Here is a 20,128-nt window from a genome sequence, read left to right as displayed (position 1 = left end):
TCTATCCAAGACTATTAAAATAAATCATGGCCCTGGCTGGTATAGCTTAAGTTGGTCCCATGCACTGAAAGTTCACTGGTTTGACTCCCAGTCAGGGGACATACCCAGGTTATGGGTTTGACCCCTGTAGGGGTGTGTATAGGAGGCAACTGATCGATGTTTCTTTCTCATCTCTCTCTCTCCCCCACCTCCTCTCTCTCTCTCTCTGAAATCAATTTAAAAGTGTATTATCTTACCCAGCCAGTGTGGCTCAGCAGTTGAGCGAGCGTTGACCCAGGAACTAAGATGTCATGGGTTTGATTCCCAGTCAGGGCACATGCCCAGGTTGCAGGCTCAATCCCCAGTAGTAGACGTGTGGGAGGCAACCAATTGATGATGTTTCACTCTCATCAATGTTTCTGTCTCTCTATCTCTCTCTCCCTTCCTCTCTCTCTAAAAATCAATAAAGGGGAAAAAAATTTTTTTAATGTGTTAGTCTTTTAAAAAATAAATCATGTATATTGACTCACTTTTGAAAGAAGAGGAAAGGTATACTTAAGTTGATTCTCAATAGTAATAATATGTTGTAATAATAGTCACCTATATTGTAATCTATATTCCAATAAGAATTTATATTGAAATTACAAACAGAATTCACATGCTGGGACCCTTCCCCTCAAAATTCAGACTCACTATGTCTTTGGTGTGCATGCTTGATGCCGAACTATTCCAAAACACTCATTCTGCAGGTGAGAAGGTCCAAGCCCCTAGGTGAAGGGACTCCCTCTAGGTCCCCAGAAAGATCCTCCCCATCTGGGGCTGAGGCCTTCTTCCCAGGAAACAGCAAACTCCTGTCTGCCGCCTGACAATGGATTTTACATTTGTAAAGGTTATAAAGAGAATGAGGCAGAGACCACATGTAGCCCGCAAACCCTGAAATACGTGTCTTCTGATTCTTTACGGAGAGGGTTTGCAGGTCCCTGCCCTATATGCTGGAGATCAAATGTGCACAGCCTCACTCTGGGGTCTCCCTCTGGGTCTGCTGCCCTGAGGACCGGAGTGTGAGGTGGAGGCTGTGGTGGGCTTGCTCTGGGTTGACGGAACTAACTCAGCTTGAGCTTTGTTTCCCAAGTTGTCCTTGCACAGTGCTGGGTGTGTGTGGGCTGCAGGAAGCCTGTGCACAAGATTTGCAAGCTTTGGAATATGTAAGTGAAACAGCAGCTGTGTGTGCGCGTGGCGCAGACTCCGAAGGTTGAGCACTGGGCATCATTCTCTGGTAATTCATGTTTGGAGTGGCATCCCAGCTCCTCCCGGATGCTCTCCCTCAGTTCCCCTGACCCTCAGGCCAGAGTGTGTTCAGATCCATGGTGAAGGACGTCAGCTCCTGCTGCCGGACAGCAAAACCATCCAAGTGGAAGCTGGGGCGGGAGATGGTCCCGGTCCTTCTTCTTGGGCTCCAGCTCATCCTTACACTGTTTCCTGGCCCTGGCTCTCCCTCACTTGTGTATTTCCGTCCCAGTCACTAGCCTTCCTGACATTGGGGCCCCATCCCAGACAGACAAGCAACAGCCTATGAACACCGTTTGATGCTTTATCTGGCCCCTACTTGTGTGAGGTCAAGTCTATCATTATATGCTAGTCTAGTGGTTCTGCTTCTTTGCTTAGCCCCTGACTGAAACAGTGACTCAGAATAAAATGAATAAAATGAGGGAGGCTACAGAAGTAGAAAGAAGAGCTGAAAAATAAAATGAAAGAAAGAGTGAGAATATATGGCATCTGTTAATTCTGGAAACTTAGGTAAAATACACAAAATTCTGTCAGGGTCTTCAATCTGTAAATAAACAAAACAGTAGTAAAAATGATACTCCATGTTTCTAGACTTGATGGACTCCAGGCATATTTTAAACTGGAAACATGTGGAACTGGAAATGCTACCCAGAGAGCCTGGCGTGAGTGAGCATGTGTCTCCATTAGCCAGCATCCCAGCTCTCTGGAATCATAGTCTGGAAGACACTGCTCGCAAATCCCACTTTTCTACTTTGGTAAAGAAAATGATCAAAATTCCAACAGGTAAACAGCCATGAAAATGTACAGGGGAGTTTCCTAAAACTTATCTGGAGGCATTACTCTCTGCAATTAAGTTAAATAGAACAAAGGCAAACAAGGTGTCTCTATTGTCTTCCCAGTCCTTGGTTTTCCATTAATTTAGTGATCTCGTGTCCATGTAAATGTGGCTATAAGAGCTCCCTGCCACCTTCAAGTTACAGCCGGGGCATCTAGCCCAGCCAGATAATTCCAGGTGTGGGCCTCCCAAGTGGTGAGGTCTGTGAACTAACTCAACCTGGACCCTTTGCTTAGTTGAGCTCCAAACCACTTGCTCACAGGAGAGCCTCTTACGGGTAACCTCCTCTTCCAAGCAATCTCTAATGGGAGGGAAGGCAGGGCATGGCCTCTGCCTCCCCCAACCTCCCTGTTGGATTCTGAGCCCAGCTCCCTCCTGCCCTCCAATTCCCATGATCTGGGGGCCCCCTCGGAGCTCTCACCAGGAAGACACAGGGGCCCAGTCCTGGAGGGCAGGCGGCGCTCTCATGCTTCTCATGCATTGTTACCTAAGGTAGAAAAACAGGGAAAGGTCATCATTTTTTAGTTCCTTTGATTTGCTTTCAATTCCTTTATCCCCGTACTGAGGTCATCTTTGAAGACTCATTCTGTTTACAGGGGACACGGAATCTTAATTTATCATCGCTCTTCTCCTTGAAGGAGACTTCAGAGTTCAGAGTAAACAGTATGACGAATGTTTGTTTGGTGATCTTTCATCATTTTATCTTCTTTACTAATGGCCATAGAAGAAAGGAGTTTGCTCACAAGTAATAAATAGTTGTGCAAAGGGGAAAGGAGTAAAATAAAACAGAGTTTAAGAACTCATTGTGGTGTTAGAGAGCAAATAATTGGAAGAAAATCTTTGGATTAATGTTGATGTTCAAATCACAAGCAGATTTAAGATTTAGAACTCAGATCTTCTGCCCAAAACACAGAGCTAATGGAACCTGAGCTTTTAGAAATCTAATTTTTATTTTCAGGAAGCTCATTTTATTCTGAAGGTTTCTTTGATTGAAATGAAAACTTGAACGTTTAATTGCAGTGGACCTTGACAATGCCATGGCTATTTGCACCCCCCGACACACACACCACCAAATGCTTCCAAAAGGAGTGATCGTTTTCATTATATATTTGAAGCCTCATTTATTTTTTTAAAGCTAGTATTTTCTATCAAAGGGGAAAATATTTTAAATGATAAAGCAGTACATATTCTATTCAGTAAGGCATAAAGGAGCATCAGCTGTAATCCCACCAACCCAAGGTGATCACTGCTCATATTTGGTGTATTTTCTTCTGAATTCACGTGCAAAACTCACACATATACAGACTCACATACACACACACTCACACACCCCCTCAAGAATGGATCGGTTGGGCTACCTGATCCTGCCGCTTAGGAAATGTGTAACGTTGGGCAATTTCTTAATTCCTCTCAGCCAAGGTTTCCCTTGCCGTAAAATGGAGAAAAGAAGGACAATCCCTAACTCATGAGATGACAGGAAATTAAATGAGGATATGCCAGTGAAGGCTTATCACCTCGGCTTGCACACTGCAAGCAATCGACAGATGCAAACTATTATTAGTTTGTAACTCTCTCTAGTCACTTCAAAAAAACAAACATATAACTCACCAAGCTTTTTGGTAGCTTTGAAAAGCCACCAGTTCTCATTCATTTCATCCCTATTTTAGTGGGGATTTGCATATATTTGAACTCCCCTACACAAGTTAGATTCCTGAACCTGCAATTAGAGTCACTGTTAATAATAACGTTTACGCAGATTGCAGTCTTGTGCCAGCATTCTACACACGCCAGCTCATTGACAGCTTACAGCACCTCTGCAAGGTAACTGTCATTCTCCCCAGTTATAGACAAGAGAATCTAGGTTGGCAAAGAAGCGCCGAGATTCAAACCCACGCCTCCCTCTTCCCGCTGGGCTGCTCACCCTAACACAACCCCATCCCAAATCCCAGCACATCCTTCTGGACGTCCCAGGATGAGTCTGAAAGCAGCTTCCTGCCCAGGGTCCAGTTGGTTCCTAAAAGAGCAACAACTGTCAGCTAGGCACAGAAGGTACCCTGAACCAGAAGGCCGGAAGCCTGGGTCCCTAGACATTCCTACATCCTTCTCATCACATGTTTTCCTCTATGGAGTGAGTTTGATAATAATCTTACCTTCCTCATGGAAAATGAAGTGATAATTCATTGTAAGTGATGATAATACTAATAGTATGGTGGAAGTTTTAAATAGTAATAACATTACTTACCTCTCTACCACCATGGCTGTTTTTAATGATGTTCCTTGTGACTCAGGTCATTCAAAGTGCCCCCCCCCCCCGCCTCCCCCACCCCCCTCCCCCCTGCCCCTTGATCCGTGAACAGCTCTTTCCTGATCTCACTAATGTCCTTCCTTTTTTCCTAACCAGCCCACTCAGGGAGCATCCATGTCTTGTCAGATTTTGCTGGCTACCCTGCTTCCCTCTCTGAGTCTTATCACCAGTCTCTCACTTGCAATCCCAGTTACCCTCTGTGAAAACTGAAAGTAATTCCAGGGCTGGTGCCCCTTCATGCTCTTTCCCCCCAGACATGTATTTATAAATGGTTTAAACTCTCCACTTCTTGGGGTGATGTTGGTATGCTCTCTGTATGGCACCATTTATAAATAGCATAGCTTTTAAAAATATATACATTTTTATTGATTTCAGAGAGGTAGGGAGAGGGAGAAAGAGATAGATACATCAATGATGAGAGAGAACCATTGATCAGCTGCCTCCTGCACACCCCACACTGGGGACTGAGCTGCAAACTAGGCATATGCCCCAACCAGGAATTGATCCATGACCTTCTGGTTCATTAGCTCATTGCTCAACCACTGAGCCATGCCCGCTGGAGAGCAGCATAGCTTTTGTAAAGAACATGGTTGAGTTGGCCCCTGGGACCCAGAGAAGAAATCTGATTCTTGAGGCTAATTTGGAAGAATTGGGGAAACGACTTACTAGCCATTCGATGTTTCTTTAATGTGGTTCACTGACTTGTAAAGAGGAGATGTTTTGATGTATCATCATAAGACAGCAAGTCAAGGTGAAGCAAAGACTGATCAGGGGAGGAGAATTATAAACCAAGTGAGAAAGGTTGGACAGAGGGGAAGGACTCCAAGTGAGCTATAAAAAAGATGATTAAAAACCTATCCTTGGAAGCATTTTTCTCTTTCTGTTAAGAACTTGCTTCCAAGCGTATCCTCTGTTTGGCTCAAATACATTTTTATAAAAATTTTCTAAAAAAAAACTATCCTTGTAAGAAGGCATCTACCAGAGTGAGAAGCAGAGCACAAAGGATATTTTCAAGGGTTCCAAGTTTTAACAATATATGCATGTTTTATTTTCTGTATAATTATTTACATGAACGTAGATGTGATTTTTATAAAAACTGAGTAGCAAGTACAAATGAGGGTTGTGAGATTTTGGGGGGAAAAAAACCTATGCAATATTTGAGACATACTTATGCTAAAAAGTATTATTTTTTTAATCTAAAATTCTAATTTAACTGGGTTTCCTGTATCTTCTTTGGCAACGTTAGTTCAAGCCTGTGGAAGGAAGGGCACCAGCCCCTGGTAGATGGAGACCTTGGGGGAAAGGAAGAGTCCCTGTGATCCTAACCTGCTTTAACTCTCCTTAGAGTCCATGAAGGCCCTTCTGGGGAACATAGTGCTCACTATTGTAAAGCCAGCTGGCAGGGCTGAGGTGTGGGCCAGGCCTAGAGGTGGGCAGTGGCTGCAATGGCCAAGCCCAGTTCTCAGGGGTAGGTCAATGTGAAGACCTCTGTGGGCTGGAACAAGTTCCTCTGGTCCAGGGAACAGGGTAGGGGTTTGGGGGATGGAACAGGAGCTTGAGTACATGGGACAGACCCGAGAGGCAGAGACAAGGATGTGGGTCTATAATACTCTCATATTGGGTCCTTGAAGAGAAAACATCAAATCAAACGCGGTTGTAAAATGGGATTAAGGTTGTTGATGACCATGGTTGCAGGTTACCAAAGCAGTAGTTTACCATGAAAGCAAGTCCTTGCTCCTGCCATACATAGAGTGGGTATTAGCAAGCAGGCACAGAATAGTCCCACAGTCTGCTTTTATAAATGTGGTGACATCTCTGCTGCTTGTTCTTGTAGGGGCTCCAATGAGCCCCTTCCCAGACGGTTCACTCTGAAGGGCATGCAACAGTCCTCTGAGCAGAGAATCACCTGACTTTATTGTCAGGCAGAATTCTCCAGTAACTGGGGGGACCCTGGACCTATGGATTTCCACAGTTGAAGCACACTCAGAGGTGTTAGGGAGCTGGCTTCTCTGGGTGCTTACAGCTCAGCCCACAAGGACAGAGGTACGAACCTTTCTAACCAACCTAAAAGTCTCTTTTATTCCACAGATGAAACACTATTTCTCCCCTCCATTGCTAACTGCAGAGCCTTCTGCTGCAGATCGAGACAGTGGTATTTCTGCTACCCTCAGTGTCCTTCAAACATTAGCGCACGGCCTCTACAGTGTAGATAACAGTTGTCATCACTTGATAGTCCAAATCAAAATATTTTATAATAAATTTCAGATAATATGAAGAGTGGATAGGGACTTCCCAGGCAAGGAAATAGTTATCAGCAAAGTTTATGTGTGAATTCACAGGTAACCTTTTCTTAGTTGCTGTGAGTTAAGCCCATGTGAATAGGACTCAGGGGACCTCAATGTCAGAAATTCTTTCACATTAAGGCCCATAGGAGTAGCTTGGTGTTTTCTTCATTAGTACAATGGGAATAATAAATAGTGTCTGCCACATAGGTTTTAGGGGGAGGATTAAAAGAGAATACATACAAGAGCTTGGCCTAATGCCTGGTACATAGTAAATATCCAGTAAACATTAGCTATGATTACTTTTACAGTTGTTGTTGTTGTTTTTTTTGTTGTTGTTGTTGTTTTTTTTTAAATATATTTTATTGACATTTTACAGAGAGGAAAGGAGAGGGATAGAGAGCTAGAAACATTGATGAGAGAGAAACATCGATCAGCTGCCTCCTGCACACCTCCCACTGGGGATGTGCCCGCAACCAAGGTACATGCCCTTGACCGGAATCGAACCCGGGACCATTCAGTCCACAGGCCAACGCTCTATCCACTGAGCCAAACCGGTTTCGGCTGTTGTTGTTTTTTTTAATATCAAGGTAGTAAGAGTTGTTTTCCCAGCACCTAAACCAATATCTGTTTCAATATCTGTTTGGGAATATGCATTTAGAAGTCTCCTGATTTAAACTAATTCATTCCACAAATACTCATGGGGCACCCATATGTGCCAGGCACAATGCTAGGCCCTGGGAATAAAATAGCAAGCAAGGCCATATGACCTCACCCGGAAAGATTTTACAGTCTGGAAGGGTAAGCAGACCAGTGAATGGTCAGTCGGGATGCTATGGTGGCACCAAGGAGGGCCTGGATATATTCTAGGGGAGGTTCAGAGTGGGATCCCTGGAGAAGGATGACCTATTCCTGAACTCTAATGAGTCCAGAGACGGGAGAAGGAATTAGCCAGGTGAAGGTGGGCAGGGTGGAGAGGTGGGGAAATAAACCCAGTTTAGATGTATTCAGGGGCCCAAGGCAAACAAGAACCTGACTTGTTCTCACAGATCTACGCAGGTGATTTAGTTCAGGATATCTCCCACAGATGCTTAAAGATGACTGAAAACTACAGTTAAGTTTTAACATTTCTCATTGTCAAGTACACAAAAATCTCTCTTGTGACTCTAAATGATGGAAATGGAAGCAGACGTTGCCACCATATCTGGAGAATGGGAGATGGAAGGAATTGTGTTCTCTATCTCTCTGTTTCTGGTTTGTGTTAAAGTAATTAACGTTATCTCCAGGAATGTAGGCTTTTATTCCTAAGTTTCCAATTCTTGCAACTGATCTTATTAAACCTTCAAGTAATAACTGCACATCCTTTTTGCTTCCACTGTGTTTTTTAATTTCCATTCTTGATGAGAATTCATTTGACTGGGTTCCAGGTTGCACGTGATAATTGCAGAGATGAGTGGTGGACATGAAAGGAGAGATTGAACACATTCTTCCATGGCCTTCTGGCTCCTTTATTGTATTATTCTTTGGAGTGGACATTAGATTCAGATGAAGGGACATTTGCAGAGTAAATAGCAAGTCACATGGGAGGAGGACAAATGGGGAGGAGCTGGCCGTTCAGTTCTTCAGCTCCCCTAGGACCAACTCTGACATCACTTCCATTGGGCTCAGGCCCCTAGTAGTAGATTGGGTTTATTTCAGAATTCTTTTCATTGGGACTGGATATTTGAAGGTTCTGGTTCTAGTTTAATTAACTCCCACCCAAACCCCTGCCTTGACTAGACTTCACCCTCATGTCAGGTGTTTACTAGCAAAATATTTTAGGACTCATACATTCATGTGCCCATTTGTGCAATGATTTACTCAACAAAGATTTACTAGATACCTACCATAAGCACAGTACTGTAAAAAATAAGGAAAGGGAAGAAAATTGAAACTTTTGTTTTTAAAAATGTTTTTATTGATTTTAGAGAGAGAGGGAGGGAGAGGGATAGAAAGATACAAACATCGATGAGGGAGAAACATCTATCCGTTGCCTTCTGCATGCCCCACACTGAGGATCGAGCACAAAACTCAGGCATGTGCCTGACCAGGAGTGGAACCAGGGACCTCTTCGTTCATGGGTCAATGCTCAACCACTAATCCACACTGGCCAGGCTTTAATACATTTCTAATGAATTATAACAGAGTTTCTTAACCTCAGCACTATTGTTATGGACATTTTAGACTGGATAATCCTTTGTTGTGGGGGCCTGTCCTGTGCTTTCTAGAATGTTTAGCCAAATTGCTGGCCCTCTACCCACTAGATGCTGGTAGCTCCCCTCCCCACAGTTGTGACTACCAAAAATACCTCCAGACATTGCTAAATGTCCCTTGGGGTCATAATAGCTGGTGGTTGAGAATCACTGGCCCTCAATATCAGGCATCATCCTAGACCAGTGGTCGGCAAACTCATTAGTCAACAGAGCCAAATATCAACAGAACAACGATTGAAATTTCTTTTGAGAGCCAAATTTTTTAAACTTAAACTTCTCCTAACGCCACTTCTTCAAAATAGACTCGCCCAGGCCGTGGTATTTTGTGGAAGAGCCACATTCAAGGGGCCAAAGAGCCACATGTGGCTCACGAGCCGCAGTTTGCCAACCACTGTCCTAGACACTTCATTTACGCTTTCTCATTCAATTTTCCCTCCCCAAATAGCCCTTAAGGAATATGGTTTGAATATGAGTATAAGACATCCTAAATGACTTACCCAGAGTCCAACGGGTAATAATTATGGGATTTAGAATTTAAATCTAGGTCTTCCTTATTCCACTACATCCCCAGACTGCCATCCAACACACAAGGAACTTAAGATCTAGTTGGAGAGATGTGATCTGAGCCAACTGTAGTTCTGTTCATCAGCAAAGAGGTGACATGAGCACTCAGAAGAGAGAGGTAACAGAGGTAACAGTAGGGAGGTCAGGGAACACATCTGCAGAGATTAGATTGTTCTTTCAATATTTGTGGGTAAATATTTTGACTGGGACAGTAATTATGTGTTGAGGAGTGGTAGGAGGTAAGGTTTGTACAGGTAGCATTGGGTAGCAATTAAGATCAAGTGTTCCAGATGGAATCAGTTTGAGTTCCAGCTTCTCTACTTACTAGTTGTAGGACCATGAGCTAACTGGGTAATCTTTTGGCCCAGTTGTGTTGTCTATAAAATGGATAATAATAGTACATATTCTTAAGATTATAATCAGCATATAATAAGTTAATATGTAAAGGGCTGAGAACAAGACCCAGCATCCAGTTAGTGCTCAATAGATGCTTGCTACTTAGTACTTGATTCTGTCAGACTTCAGATAGAATTGAGAATCTGTACTGTAAATAATGGAAGCTTTTGAATCCAGGCCTACAAAGATGGTCCACAGGTACTACAATCCCCTTCCTGTGTTCATGGCAAGTTCACAAATTGATATCTTTGGGTCAAAAACCTGTCTCTGGTTCCATGAACTGTTTCTGGAGTACCAGTGTCCAATGGTCCAACCCTTGTGTGGGAGCTTTGGGTTTGAAGCATCAAAGACATCTTCCCAACAGAGATTCAGAGACAGAAAGAGGCAGCCTGGGTATCCGTTCAGACATTCGTTCACTCATCCATTCGTTCACTCATCCATTCGTTCAACCAATGTTTATTGAATACCTTTTTTATTCTGGGCAACATGTTTCTACTAATTACATCTGGAACACCAATAAGTCACCACCCTGCCCATGTGTAGGCTGGAAGTGTATTGGACAGAATTGTCATTGTTTAGTTTTAAGACAATTTCTGTGGCTTAGGTTAAAACCCTGAGGTTTCTTCCCGTGCTTTGCTTGATATCACTGCTGGCCTTTATATTTATGGAGCTCTGTTAGGCCCTGGATGTGGTTGGGGATCTCCTGGGAATTTCCTCTTTCTTCCTCTCTCTAGCTTTTTATAGCTACATAAGGTTTAGATCTGTTAACAAACACTTGGATAATTATGCCCCTCTCTGTTTATAGACTCAGGATAAATTGTCCTAATGGGAAAATATCTTTCCTTTGGAGTAATTTGCATCAAGGCTTTTAATTTTTTGTTTGTGTGTGGTTCGTTTGCCTTTCTAAAAATCATTTTGATGTCTGTTTCTCTCATGAATCATCTATTGTTGATACACAACAGCACTCAATAAAACCCATTACAAATCTTTTCTTGATCTGAAAGTAGTTGACATTGGGAAAATATGTGACCCATCCATGTGCTTCCTCATGGGTGCCGAGTTAAAGGAAACAGTTGGATGTTAAGATGTTAGGAACATCTGATAAGAGGTCTATAGAAATGACCCACCAGAGCCTTGACCACCAGCATGCTGGGAAAACTCAATTTAGTTTAGTTTATCTTAAAGCATCACCGTCATAATGCATTTGTATTCATTCAACATTCATGGAAGGCCTACTTTGTGCGAGGTTAGATTATAGCAGCCAAATGTTTCTAATTAATAAAATACACGTGAACCCTGATCCGATTCTTCAGCTTTGTGGGAGATAGCTTCTGGTCAGAAGGCAAAGTCAGTCCTTCCTTCCTCTGTTGTGCTGGGAAAAAGTACTGTATTCCTCGGCGATATAAACCCGTGGAAGGCTTGGTTTTTGATCATTTGGGGTCAACAAGCATCAGTGCTTCTTTTTGCAGTATTTCTTCCTCCCAAGAGCTAAAAATACTTAATGATGGGAGGCAGTGGTGTAATGGTTAAGCACATCCTTTGAGTCACACTAAATGGGTTTAAATTGGGATTACACCATTTACTAGCTGTTACTTAACCTCGTTATGACTCAGTTCCCTTGTGCTAGAATAAGGCTACTAATTATTACCACTTCACAGGGTTACTGCAAAAAACAACAACAAGGCAGAGAAATAATTTACATAAAGTAGTTAGCATGGTGTCCAACATAATTATAGTAAGAGCTTCATGATTCAGAGCTATCAGTATTATCATTATCATCAACTAATATTTGTATGCCCACTAAACAAAAAGCAATGCCGTCTATATTTAGAAACTCTACAGAGGAGTGATCTATGAAATATATTTATCATCTATTCAGTGTCTGAAATTGGACACACTCTTAGAGATGCCCATCCCCATAAACAAAGGTCCAATGAGATATGGCATCTGTTTGTGTTCTCCTGGCACTTTGTCGTGAACTAGGGAACCCGGCACTCAGGAAGTTCTCTCCCTCGTTCAGTGAAGAAATGAGGAGGAACATTGCAGCTCTAGAAGGGAAAGAAAGAAATTCTCTAGCCTGGCTTCTGCCTAAACATGCAGGAAGGACTATCATTTCCGGTGGAGTGAGATGGGTCAAGATCTCCCTCACAGCGATGTCAATGTCAAGTCAGTTACCATTACATCAAGCAAGTGTGCTTTTCTGTCTGACCCACATTTCAATCTTGCTTTTGAGTCTCTTACCTTTTCTGTCTTCTGTAGAGATGAAGAACAGCTGGTCCGCATCTTCCTTGTAATAACCCTTCAAATGGGAGACGGTTACATTTGCCTTTAAGCACTTTTTCACTCTAGACTAAACAACTCCAAATCCTCTAACCTTCCCTCATAGGTTCTATTTTCTGTCTCTTTAATCATTTAGGTTCTCCTTTGGAACCTTTCCAGAGTCTCTACATCTCCCCTAAAATAAGGGGCCTCAGACTGGACATAGGACCCTGAGAAGAGGCTGCTGCCAAATTCTTTATTATGGGAAAGGCACCTCCCTTTCATGTCAGACTCCCGCCCATGTGAATTCACCCCAGTGTCTTGCAGCCGATTTCTTATCAGTACAACGTGCAGACTCATATTAACCGCATGGTCTGCTGTGATCCTCGTGTCTTTGTCAGGTTTCCTCAAATGTAGATATTAAACCCATTTGTGCCTGTCATTTTGATCCTCACCCCTCAGGATACTGCTTTTGTAATCATGCTGAACTCGGAACTGGTTTTAATGAAGCATTTCCTTCATGCGTTGGATCCACTTTGGATTCTCCTAACACATCAACAGTTCCCACTCAAATTAATTTTATCTTTAGACTCTGGCTGTGAATATAGCAAGTTTAAGTATTATTTAAACCAGACCCAGTTTAAAATTAGAGGCCACATTTTAAGCACCCCTTTGTGTACTGAGCCATTGATCTCTTTTCCAGTCAGCAGTGAGACCCCGTGAGGGAAAAGACCGACCAGATCATATCTTTCTGGCCTTTGCTGATGAGAATGTCATATGCATTCAAGGCTTTCCTGAAATTAAGATCTTCTACAGATGTGGTTACATTTTAATTCCCGGCACATACACACCCTAAACTGAGCTTAGGCAGCAAAGTTGGTGGGGAACAGGGGGAATATTTATTTGCATTATACTTGAGATCATGGATTTACTTTAAACAGCATTGGTTTGCACATCATAAATTGCACACCAGGTTGAAGGAGGAGAGAAAGTTAGAAGTAGAGCATGAAGAAACTATCAGTGCAGAAAGCAACGAGAAAGGAAGAAAAGGAGCACATCTGAAATGATTAGAAAATCATTCAATTTGTACTTAACTCCCATACAACTTATCAGATGCCCAGATGCCTCATAAAAAAGTATGTTAATGAATCCATGAGGGCTACCAACTCAGGGCAGAAAAGAGGGACAAGGGAATGGGGAGGACCTAGCATTCACTGAGACCCTTATAATATTTGTAAGGCACACACTTTCTGTTAGAGACTTGTGGATACACTTGGCTTTTTCTACAATCATCAGCCTAACTTGCTTTGCCCCAGGAATTGCAGTATTTTGAGGCTTGCAAAGCTTGTTCTCACTGGGCACATGTCGTGTTCTCCTAACTCCACGTGTCAGTGTTGGCTGCAATACCCATACCTCCTTGAGATACACGTTATCGAGGGTTTGTTTCCTCTTAGTACTTCCAAAGGGGGAATGTCAGGGCTTGAGTCCTGCCTGCTTCCCGCTTTGCTCTCGTGCCAGCCTGAATGAAGCAACTGGGGGTAATTCCAGACTGGTGATTATGATGATTACTTACCAGGCACTCTGTGGGCTGCTTCTGAGAGAGGGCAAATGTCAGGCGGGTCTTGACATGGTTGGCCCCTCCCAGGCTTTTTGGAATTACCCATTCCAGTGGTCGGCAAACTCATTAGTCAACAGAGCCAAATATCAACAGTACAACGATTAAAATTTCTTTTGAGAGCCAAATTTTTTTAACTTAAACTTCTTCTAACGCCACTTCTTCAAAATAGACTCGCCCAGGCCGTGGTATTTTGTGGAAGAGCCACACTCAAGGGGCCAAAGAGCCGCATGTGGCTCGCGAGCCGCAGTTTGCCAACCACTGACCCATTCCAATGGCAGTAATGGAACTGGGAAGGGAAGCCTTCTTTTGCCACCTCCTTTATATTTAATTGCTTCGAATTCCCCCACATCTGTCTGTTGCAAAGCTAATTTACTTTCAGGGACTGCTGGCTGCCCAGGAAGGGAACCGTTGCTTAGAGGCATAGAGTTGGGGAGTGGGACAAGGCAAGATTCTGGTATGAACCCCAAGGGGTGGGGTGAGTGTGTGCACCTGTCTGCAGGTCCCTGCAGGCTCCGGGCTTCAGTTTGGGCAGAAATGTGTGCATTTCACCACAGGAGGTCTCCTCACCTCTAGCCCTCTCTGGTAGCTCCAACCTGGATCCCTCTCGGAAGCCAGGTGAAAACGTTTCCAGCTTAGTCCCTTAATGGTGTGAGGTTTGGCACAGCAATACTTTCACTTTTCAACAAGTGTAAAAGTAGAAAAAAGGAATGAAATACAGTTGAAGCAACCCCTTCGCGCAATGAAATGTGGGGCGATTACTCTTCTCTCTGCCTGCTCCCCACCCCACCCCAGCTTTAAGAAAAGCAAACATTCTTTTCCTGTCTTATTTGTCTTCCCATTAATTTAAGACAGGAAGCCCTCAGTGGGTGTGATGTAAACAATTGAGCCTCATGGGTCGGGCTTCCTCATCAGTTTGCAGCTGGAGAGATGGCTGCACAGCCCAAGCCCATTCATGCCTCTCCGGGGGATGACTTGTTGACTGAACCCCCAGAAGACGGGAGGGGCGCGGAGCCGAGAAGGTATAAAGGAAATGCTTAAGTTGTGCAGTCACCGGCGATTGTAATTCAGCAGCGGTGAGTTTGGTTACTCCAGCAGAAAGAATCTAACTGGGGATTTCTGGAAAGTTTCCTGACATCCTGCCGATGTGAAGGTTGTGATTCGAGTTTGGGGCTCGCCCCACCCACCCCACCCTCAGTAAGAACCCATGCTGCTGCTGCCGCGCGTGAAACCGTGTGGTTAAGAAATGAATTGATGAGGGGGGTGGGGGCGGAGCTTCTAGCGGCGGCTGGAAGGAGACCTTGGGACCCGCGAGGGTATCTGGATGGGGCATTTTCTCCTTCAGACCTGCTCCCAGCGACCGCTGGGAGCTCCGAGCACTTGCATCTGCACCCCCAAACTCGCCGAGACCCTCCCCGGGGCGGTTTCCTCTTCCACGAGAGGGGAGTGGCTAGGAAGGGTCTGGAATGCTGTGGAGTTTTGACAAGTGAGCAGGGGAGTGACGAGCCGGGCTGGGATTCCGTTACAGCCTTTCCACCACCTCCCCTACGGGGCCTGCAGCAGGGAGGAGGGGTGCTCCCTCGGGCAGCAGCGGACCGAGCAGCCTCCGAGAACTCCTGCAGGAGCCATGGTGCGGGAGGGCAGCCCCGAGGCGCACGGCGGGCCCGCGTCCCGGGCGGAGAGCCCGCCCCGAGCAGGTGATTAGGGTCAGGATCGCCCAGCGCACCCGCGCTGCGCCCCGCCCAGTCCCGAGGATTTACTCCCGCCAGCTGCCCCCGCCCGGGCTCCGCGGAAGGCGTCGGACAGGAGACCCCGAAGATGACTTCAGAACTGGAGGTAGGGATCTGCGTAACAAACAGAAACCTCGGGCATCTGCATCCCATCGCGTTGGGGTGCAGATTAAGGCTGGATCCCTAAGTGTGGAAAGTGAGCCACAGCCTCAGAGAAACGCCAGCGGCCAGCCTCCGAGGGCCTCCGCTCCCTGCATCTCGCCGATCACTGACGAGTAAGCGCCTTGTTTTTACTTGGGTTGGCGTGTTTGGCGATGGTCTGTGTTCCCCGGGAGGAGTAGCCGAGCTGGAACGGGTTTGTCAATTACTAGACGAAGGAGGCTCCCTCAGTGGGTGAGAGGGAGACTCACGGGGCAAGTCTGGAGGGGCCCCAGGGCCACGGTTCTCTAAGACACCCGATCAGAGGTGCTGTTGAAGCCCACGGCGGGAATGTGGGGTGGGGGCGCGGTTCCAGGAACCCCGCGTCTGTTTCAGTGCCCTCTCCCCTGCCCCTCAGGTGGCTGGCTTGCAGGGAAGGATCTGGGAAGAGCAGAGCTGCGTCTTCACCAGCTGGAACAGTTTATGACCCCTCCGGAGGTCATGATCTCCTCTGAGGAGGGATCTTCGCCCCAGGGTACTAAACGGAGCTTGGGCAATTCCCCCCCCCCCCCCCACACACACACTGATTCATAAAATGTTCTGTTTGTAGTATCCACAAATGAAAGCTTTTAAAGATGAAAGATGTTTGGAAAGAGAATGATACTTTCTGTCATGCTGCTGCTGTCTGGTAGGCAGTGCATAAATACAGGGGTGAAATTAAGTCAATGGGGACTCCGAGATGGGGTAAGGAGGAGTTAACCGCAGCTGTCATCCTGGGAACGCTTTGGGGAAGAAAAGATTCTGCAAATGTAAACAGTAACCGATTTTCATAAAAAAGGGTCAGGCTGAGTTTGATATAAGAAAGGGGGATGGGCCCTAGCTGGTTTTGCTCAGTGGATAGAGCGTCGGCTTGTGGACTGAAGGGTCCCGGGTTCCATTCTGGTCAAGGGCACATGCCCAGGTTGTAGGCTGGGTCCCCAGTGTGAGACATGCAGGAGGCAGCTGATCAATGATTCTCATCATTGATGTTTCTCTCTCTACCTCTCTGAAACCAATAAAAATATATATTAAAAAGAATTAAAAATAAAGAAAGAGGGATGGCATTACCTCTGTAAATAATATCAAAGTATCTTTAAATACACATGAAAATACAGTACTTCTGACTTTGCACTTGGAAATCCCTTTGCATATAAGTTGAAAAGTAAGGTACAAGGGGATGGTCCTACCCAGCAGTGTTACTCGGACCATAAAATACTCCCTAACCTGTAGATGTACCTTGGCTCTATTTTTTACCCCTGAGATGTTAAGGAAGTTGAATTGGTATTGGACCCACCCAGTTAATTTCCTTCAGGATCTTAGTCAAAGCCCTTGCCTCCAGGGTATAGCCCTGAGGTAGGGTGGGCTTTGGGAAAAGAAAGAAAAAAGTCTGCTTGGCCAGCATGGCTCAGTGGTTGAGCCCCCACCTATGAACCAGGAGGTCACGGTTCAGTTCCCGGGCAGGGCACATGTCCAGGTTGCAGGCTGGATCCCCAGTGTGGGGCGTGCAGAAGAGTCGATCAGTTATACTCTCATCATTGATGTTTCTATCTCCCTCTCCCTCTCCCTTTCTGTCTGAAATTAATAAAAATATATTTTAAAAAAGAACAATTAAAAGCAAGAAAAAAGTTCTAGAGTGGGCCACACATGGAAGAAGCAAATAGGATGTACCAAGGAAGGTAACTGGGGAAACCCATGTGGGCTCAGGATTTCAGGCTTGGACGGGCTTTCAGCCTTGAGCTGTGTGAGCCTGCACTGCTGGGTTAATGGAGGAGAAAGAGCCAACCGCTCCCTAATCCAGAGTGAAAGGAAGACAGTAGAAAGAGCAAGCAACATTTCCCAAAACTGCTTTTCTGCTTGTCTTCTCACCCCATAAATTGTCCATGCCTGGCATGGAGCTTCCTTTTATCCTGTTCCTACTGATCTCTGTAACTCCATGTAGGTGCCACTTAGGAACTGTTTCCTTGAAGGGAGGTAGTGACCCATGATGGCCTGTTTCCTGGGACATGGTGTTCTCTTCTCACCCGCTCTGCCATGTGCTCAGCCCTGCCATTGTTTTTTTTAATTGATTTTTAATTATAGTTGGCATACAATATTAGTTTTAGGGGCACAATATAGTGATTAGACATTTATATTCCTTATGAATATAGAACACTCACCTGGCACCATACATAGTTATTACAGTATTAATGCTGTACTTGACATCCTCGTGACTTTTTATAATTGGCAATTTGTACTTCTTAATCCCCTTCACCTTTTTCGCCCATTCCCCCAAACCCTTCCCATCTGGTGGCCATCAATTTGTTCTCTGTATCTGAGTTTCTCTCTATTTTGTTTTGTTTGTTCGTTTTATTTTGTTTGCTTTAGATTACTCATATAAGTGAAATCATATGGTATTTGTTTTTCTCTGTCTGACTTAGCTAACTTAGCATAATACCCTCTAGGTCCATCCATGTTGTCGAAAATCAGTCTCTACCTTCTTCAACTCTTCTGTTGCCCAGAGGGTTCACCAAGCACCTTTGCTGCCTTCTGGAAGTGGATACGCCCAGGACACTACTCAGGGACCTCTTCCTGATCCTTGTTTGGGTTCTCAGTCTGGAATCTGACTCATAGCCTGAGCTTCCCTTCCTTCTTTATCAAAACTATACACAGTACATCATTGAAATATTAGATAGTACCACCAGGCTTATAACTGGAAACATCAATCACTAGCCTCACCAACCTTAGCTGCTATGCCCCAGAGACAACCACTTTAAAATCCTCACACTTGTTTCCAAACAGCAAGTGCTTACTGGTTCTTCCTGCTCACCAAGCCCTCGGCCTGCTGCTCACCCGGGTTTTGCTGCTCATGAGGCCTGATGGACAGTGTCATCCTGTCTCATCATCGTCATCCCTGAGATTCAGGTTGTCTCTTTCTCAGGTGGCATCTCCTGTTTTCTAGACCCCTTATCTTCCTCTTTGTTTCTTCCTCTTTCTTTATTTCCTCTCTCTCTAGTAAAACACATGTAGAAGTTCCTGAGGAAGAGTACATGGGAGATAAGTTTTGTGAGATCTTTCAAGACTTATCATTTGAAAGGTAGTAACTCTACATGGGAAATCCCTTTCCCTCAGAGTTTGGAAAGCACTGTTCCTCCAGGGTCAGTATTGCTGTGGAGATGTCAGACATCATTCTAATTCCTGCTGCTTTCAAATAGAGTTATTTCCCCCTCTCTGAATCCTTGTCCTTTATACTGCCCTTTCTCTCTGTAATGAGATTTCATTTTAATACACCTTGCTGTGTCTTTCTTCATTTTACTTGGCGTTCAGTGGACCTTCTCAATCTGGAAACTCATACTAGTTTTCTGGAATGAAAAATTTCTTCTTCTCTTCTGGAACACCTGTTAAATTAAAAGTGGGATTGAATCTCTAATTTTCTTTTTTTTCTTATTCTATCTCCTTTTAAAAAAATGTTCCCTTCCTGGGAAATTTCCTCTTTTTTTTTTTTAAATTTCCTCATTTTACCTTCCAAACCATATGTCTACTATCAAATTTCTAATTTTCAAGAACTCTTGAAGAATCTCTGAAATGTTCTTTGTATAACATCCTGTCCTCCATTTCCAGCTGAAAAGATTTCCAGCCTCCATGGAGCGCAGTTGACTGCTTCTTTGAAGCATCCCTCCACTCCCCGCATGGGTTCTTTTCCTGACTTATTCTTAGTATTTTTGTTTTTAAATCTTGCATGTTAAAGTCTTTCCGCAAATGTCTGCTGACCCTGGACTGATCACTGGAAAGCTAACAGGAAGGTCTGCATGCCTGCATGGGGCTTGTGCCCAGGAACAGTTCCTCCTTACCAAGAACAACACCCAGAACAGTGTTTCAGAATCCGGAACAATGCCTGGCACCCAGGGAACTTTTCAGGTGTATTTGCTGAGTAACTGAATGAATGGTGCACGATCTTTCTAGGGCCCATGCAGTAGAGCAGTGGTCAGCAAACTGCGGCTCGCAAGCCACATGCGGCTCTTTGGCCCCTTGAGTTTTTAGCAAAGGCCAGCTTAGGAGTACCCTAATTAAGTTAATAACAATGTACCTCCCTATATAGTTTAAGTTTAAAAAATTTGGCTCTCAAAAGAAATTTCAATCATTGTACTGTTGATATTTGGCTCTGTTGACTAATGAGTTTGCCGACCACTGCAGTAGAGAGTATTAAAAGCTTCTCAGGTGATTCGAATGTACAGCTGGCCCCAGTACCTCTGCTACAGGATTATCCTGCTGAGTGCTTTTACTGGAGGGCTCCTACCTGTGGGTGTAAGGTCTTTCCTTTCAGGAGAAACTGACCAGAGGAAGAGAAACCCTCACACTGAGGGGACTTGGTGGGCTGTGGGGATCTGCGAGCCAGATGCGGGAAGGAGACCAGGAGTCTATTTGGTGCCGAGACTTTCTCGTATTCCCCTTTGTAAGCTGCACCGGGTCC

At 44.6% G+C, this 20,128-nt stretch overlaps 1 protein-coding gene across 6 annotated transcripts in view; it reads left to right on the top strand.

Annotated features, from left to right (window-relative positions):
• Positions 1–20,128, top strand: part of PDZD2 (PDZ domain containing 2) — a 360,570-nt gene that overhangs the window by 150,546 nt on the left and 189,896 nt on the right. The window contains exon 1 of one of the 6 annotated variants that reach the window (XM_080677884.1): positions 15,040–15,610. The exons of 4 other annotated variants lie outside the window; for them this stretch is intronic. The gene's annotated coding sequence lies outside the window, so the exon portion shown is untranslated. Of the gene's footprint in view, positions 1–15,039; positions 15,780–20,128 lie in introns of those variants that run through there. One more of the 6 variants, XM_080677883.1, reaches the window with a different exon arrangement.

The sequence above is a fragment of the Plecotus auritus genome (genome assembly GCF_963455305.1).
Source record: "Plecotus auritus genome assembly, chromosome: 7".
Lineage (NCBI taxonomy): Eukaryota > Metazoa > Chordata > Mammalia > Chiroptera > Vespertilionidae > Plecotus > Plecotus auritus.
This window is presented reverse-complemented; position numbering and strand designations above follow the sequence as displayed.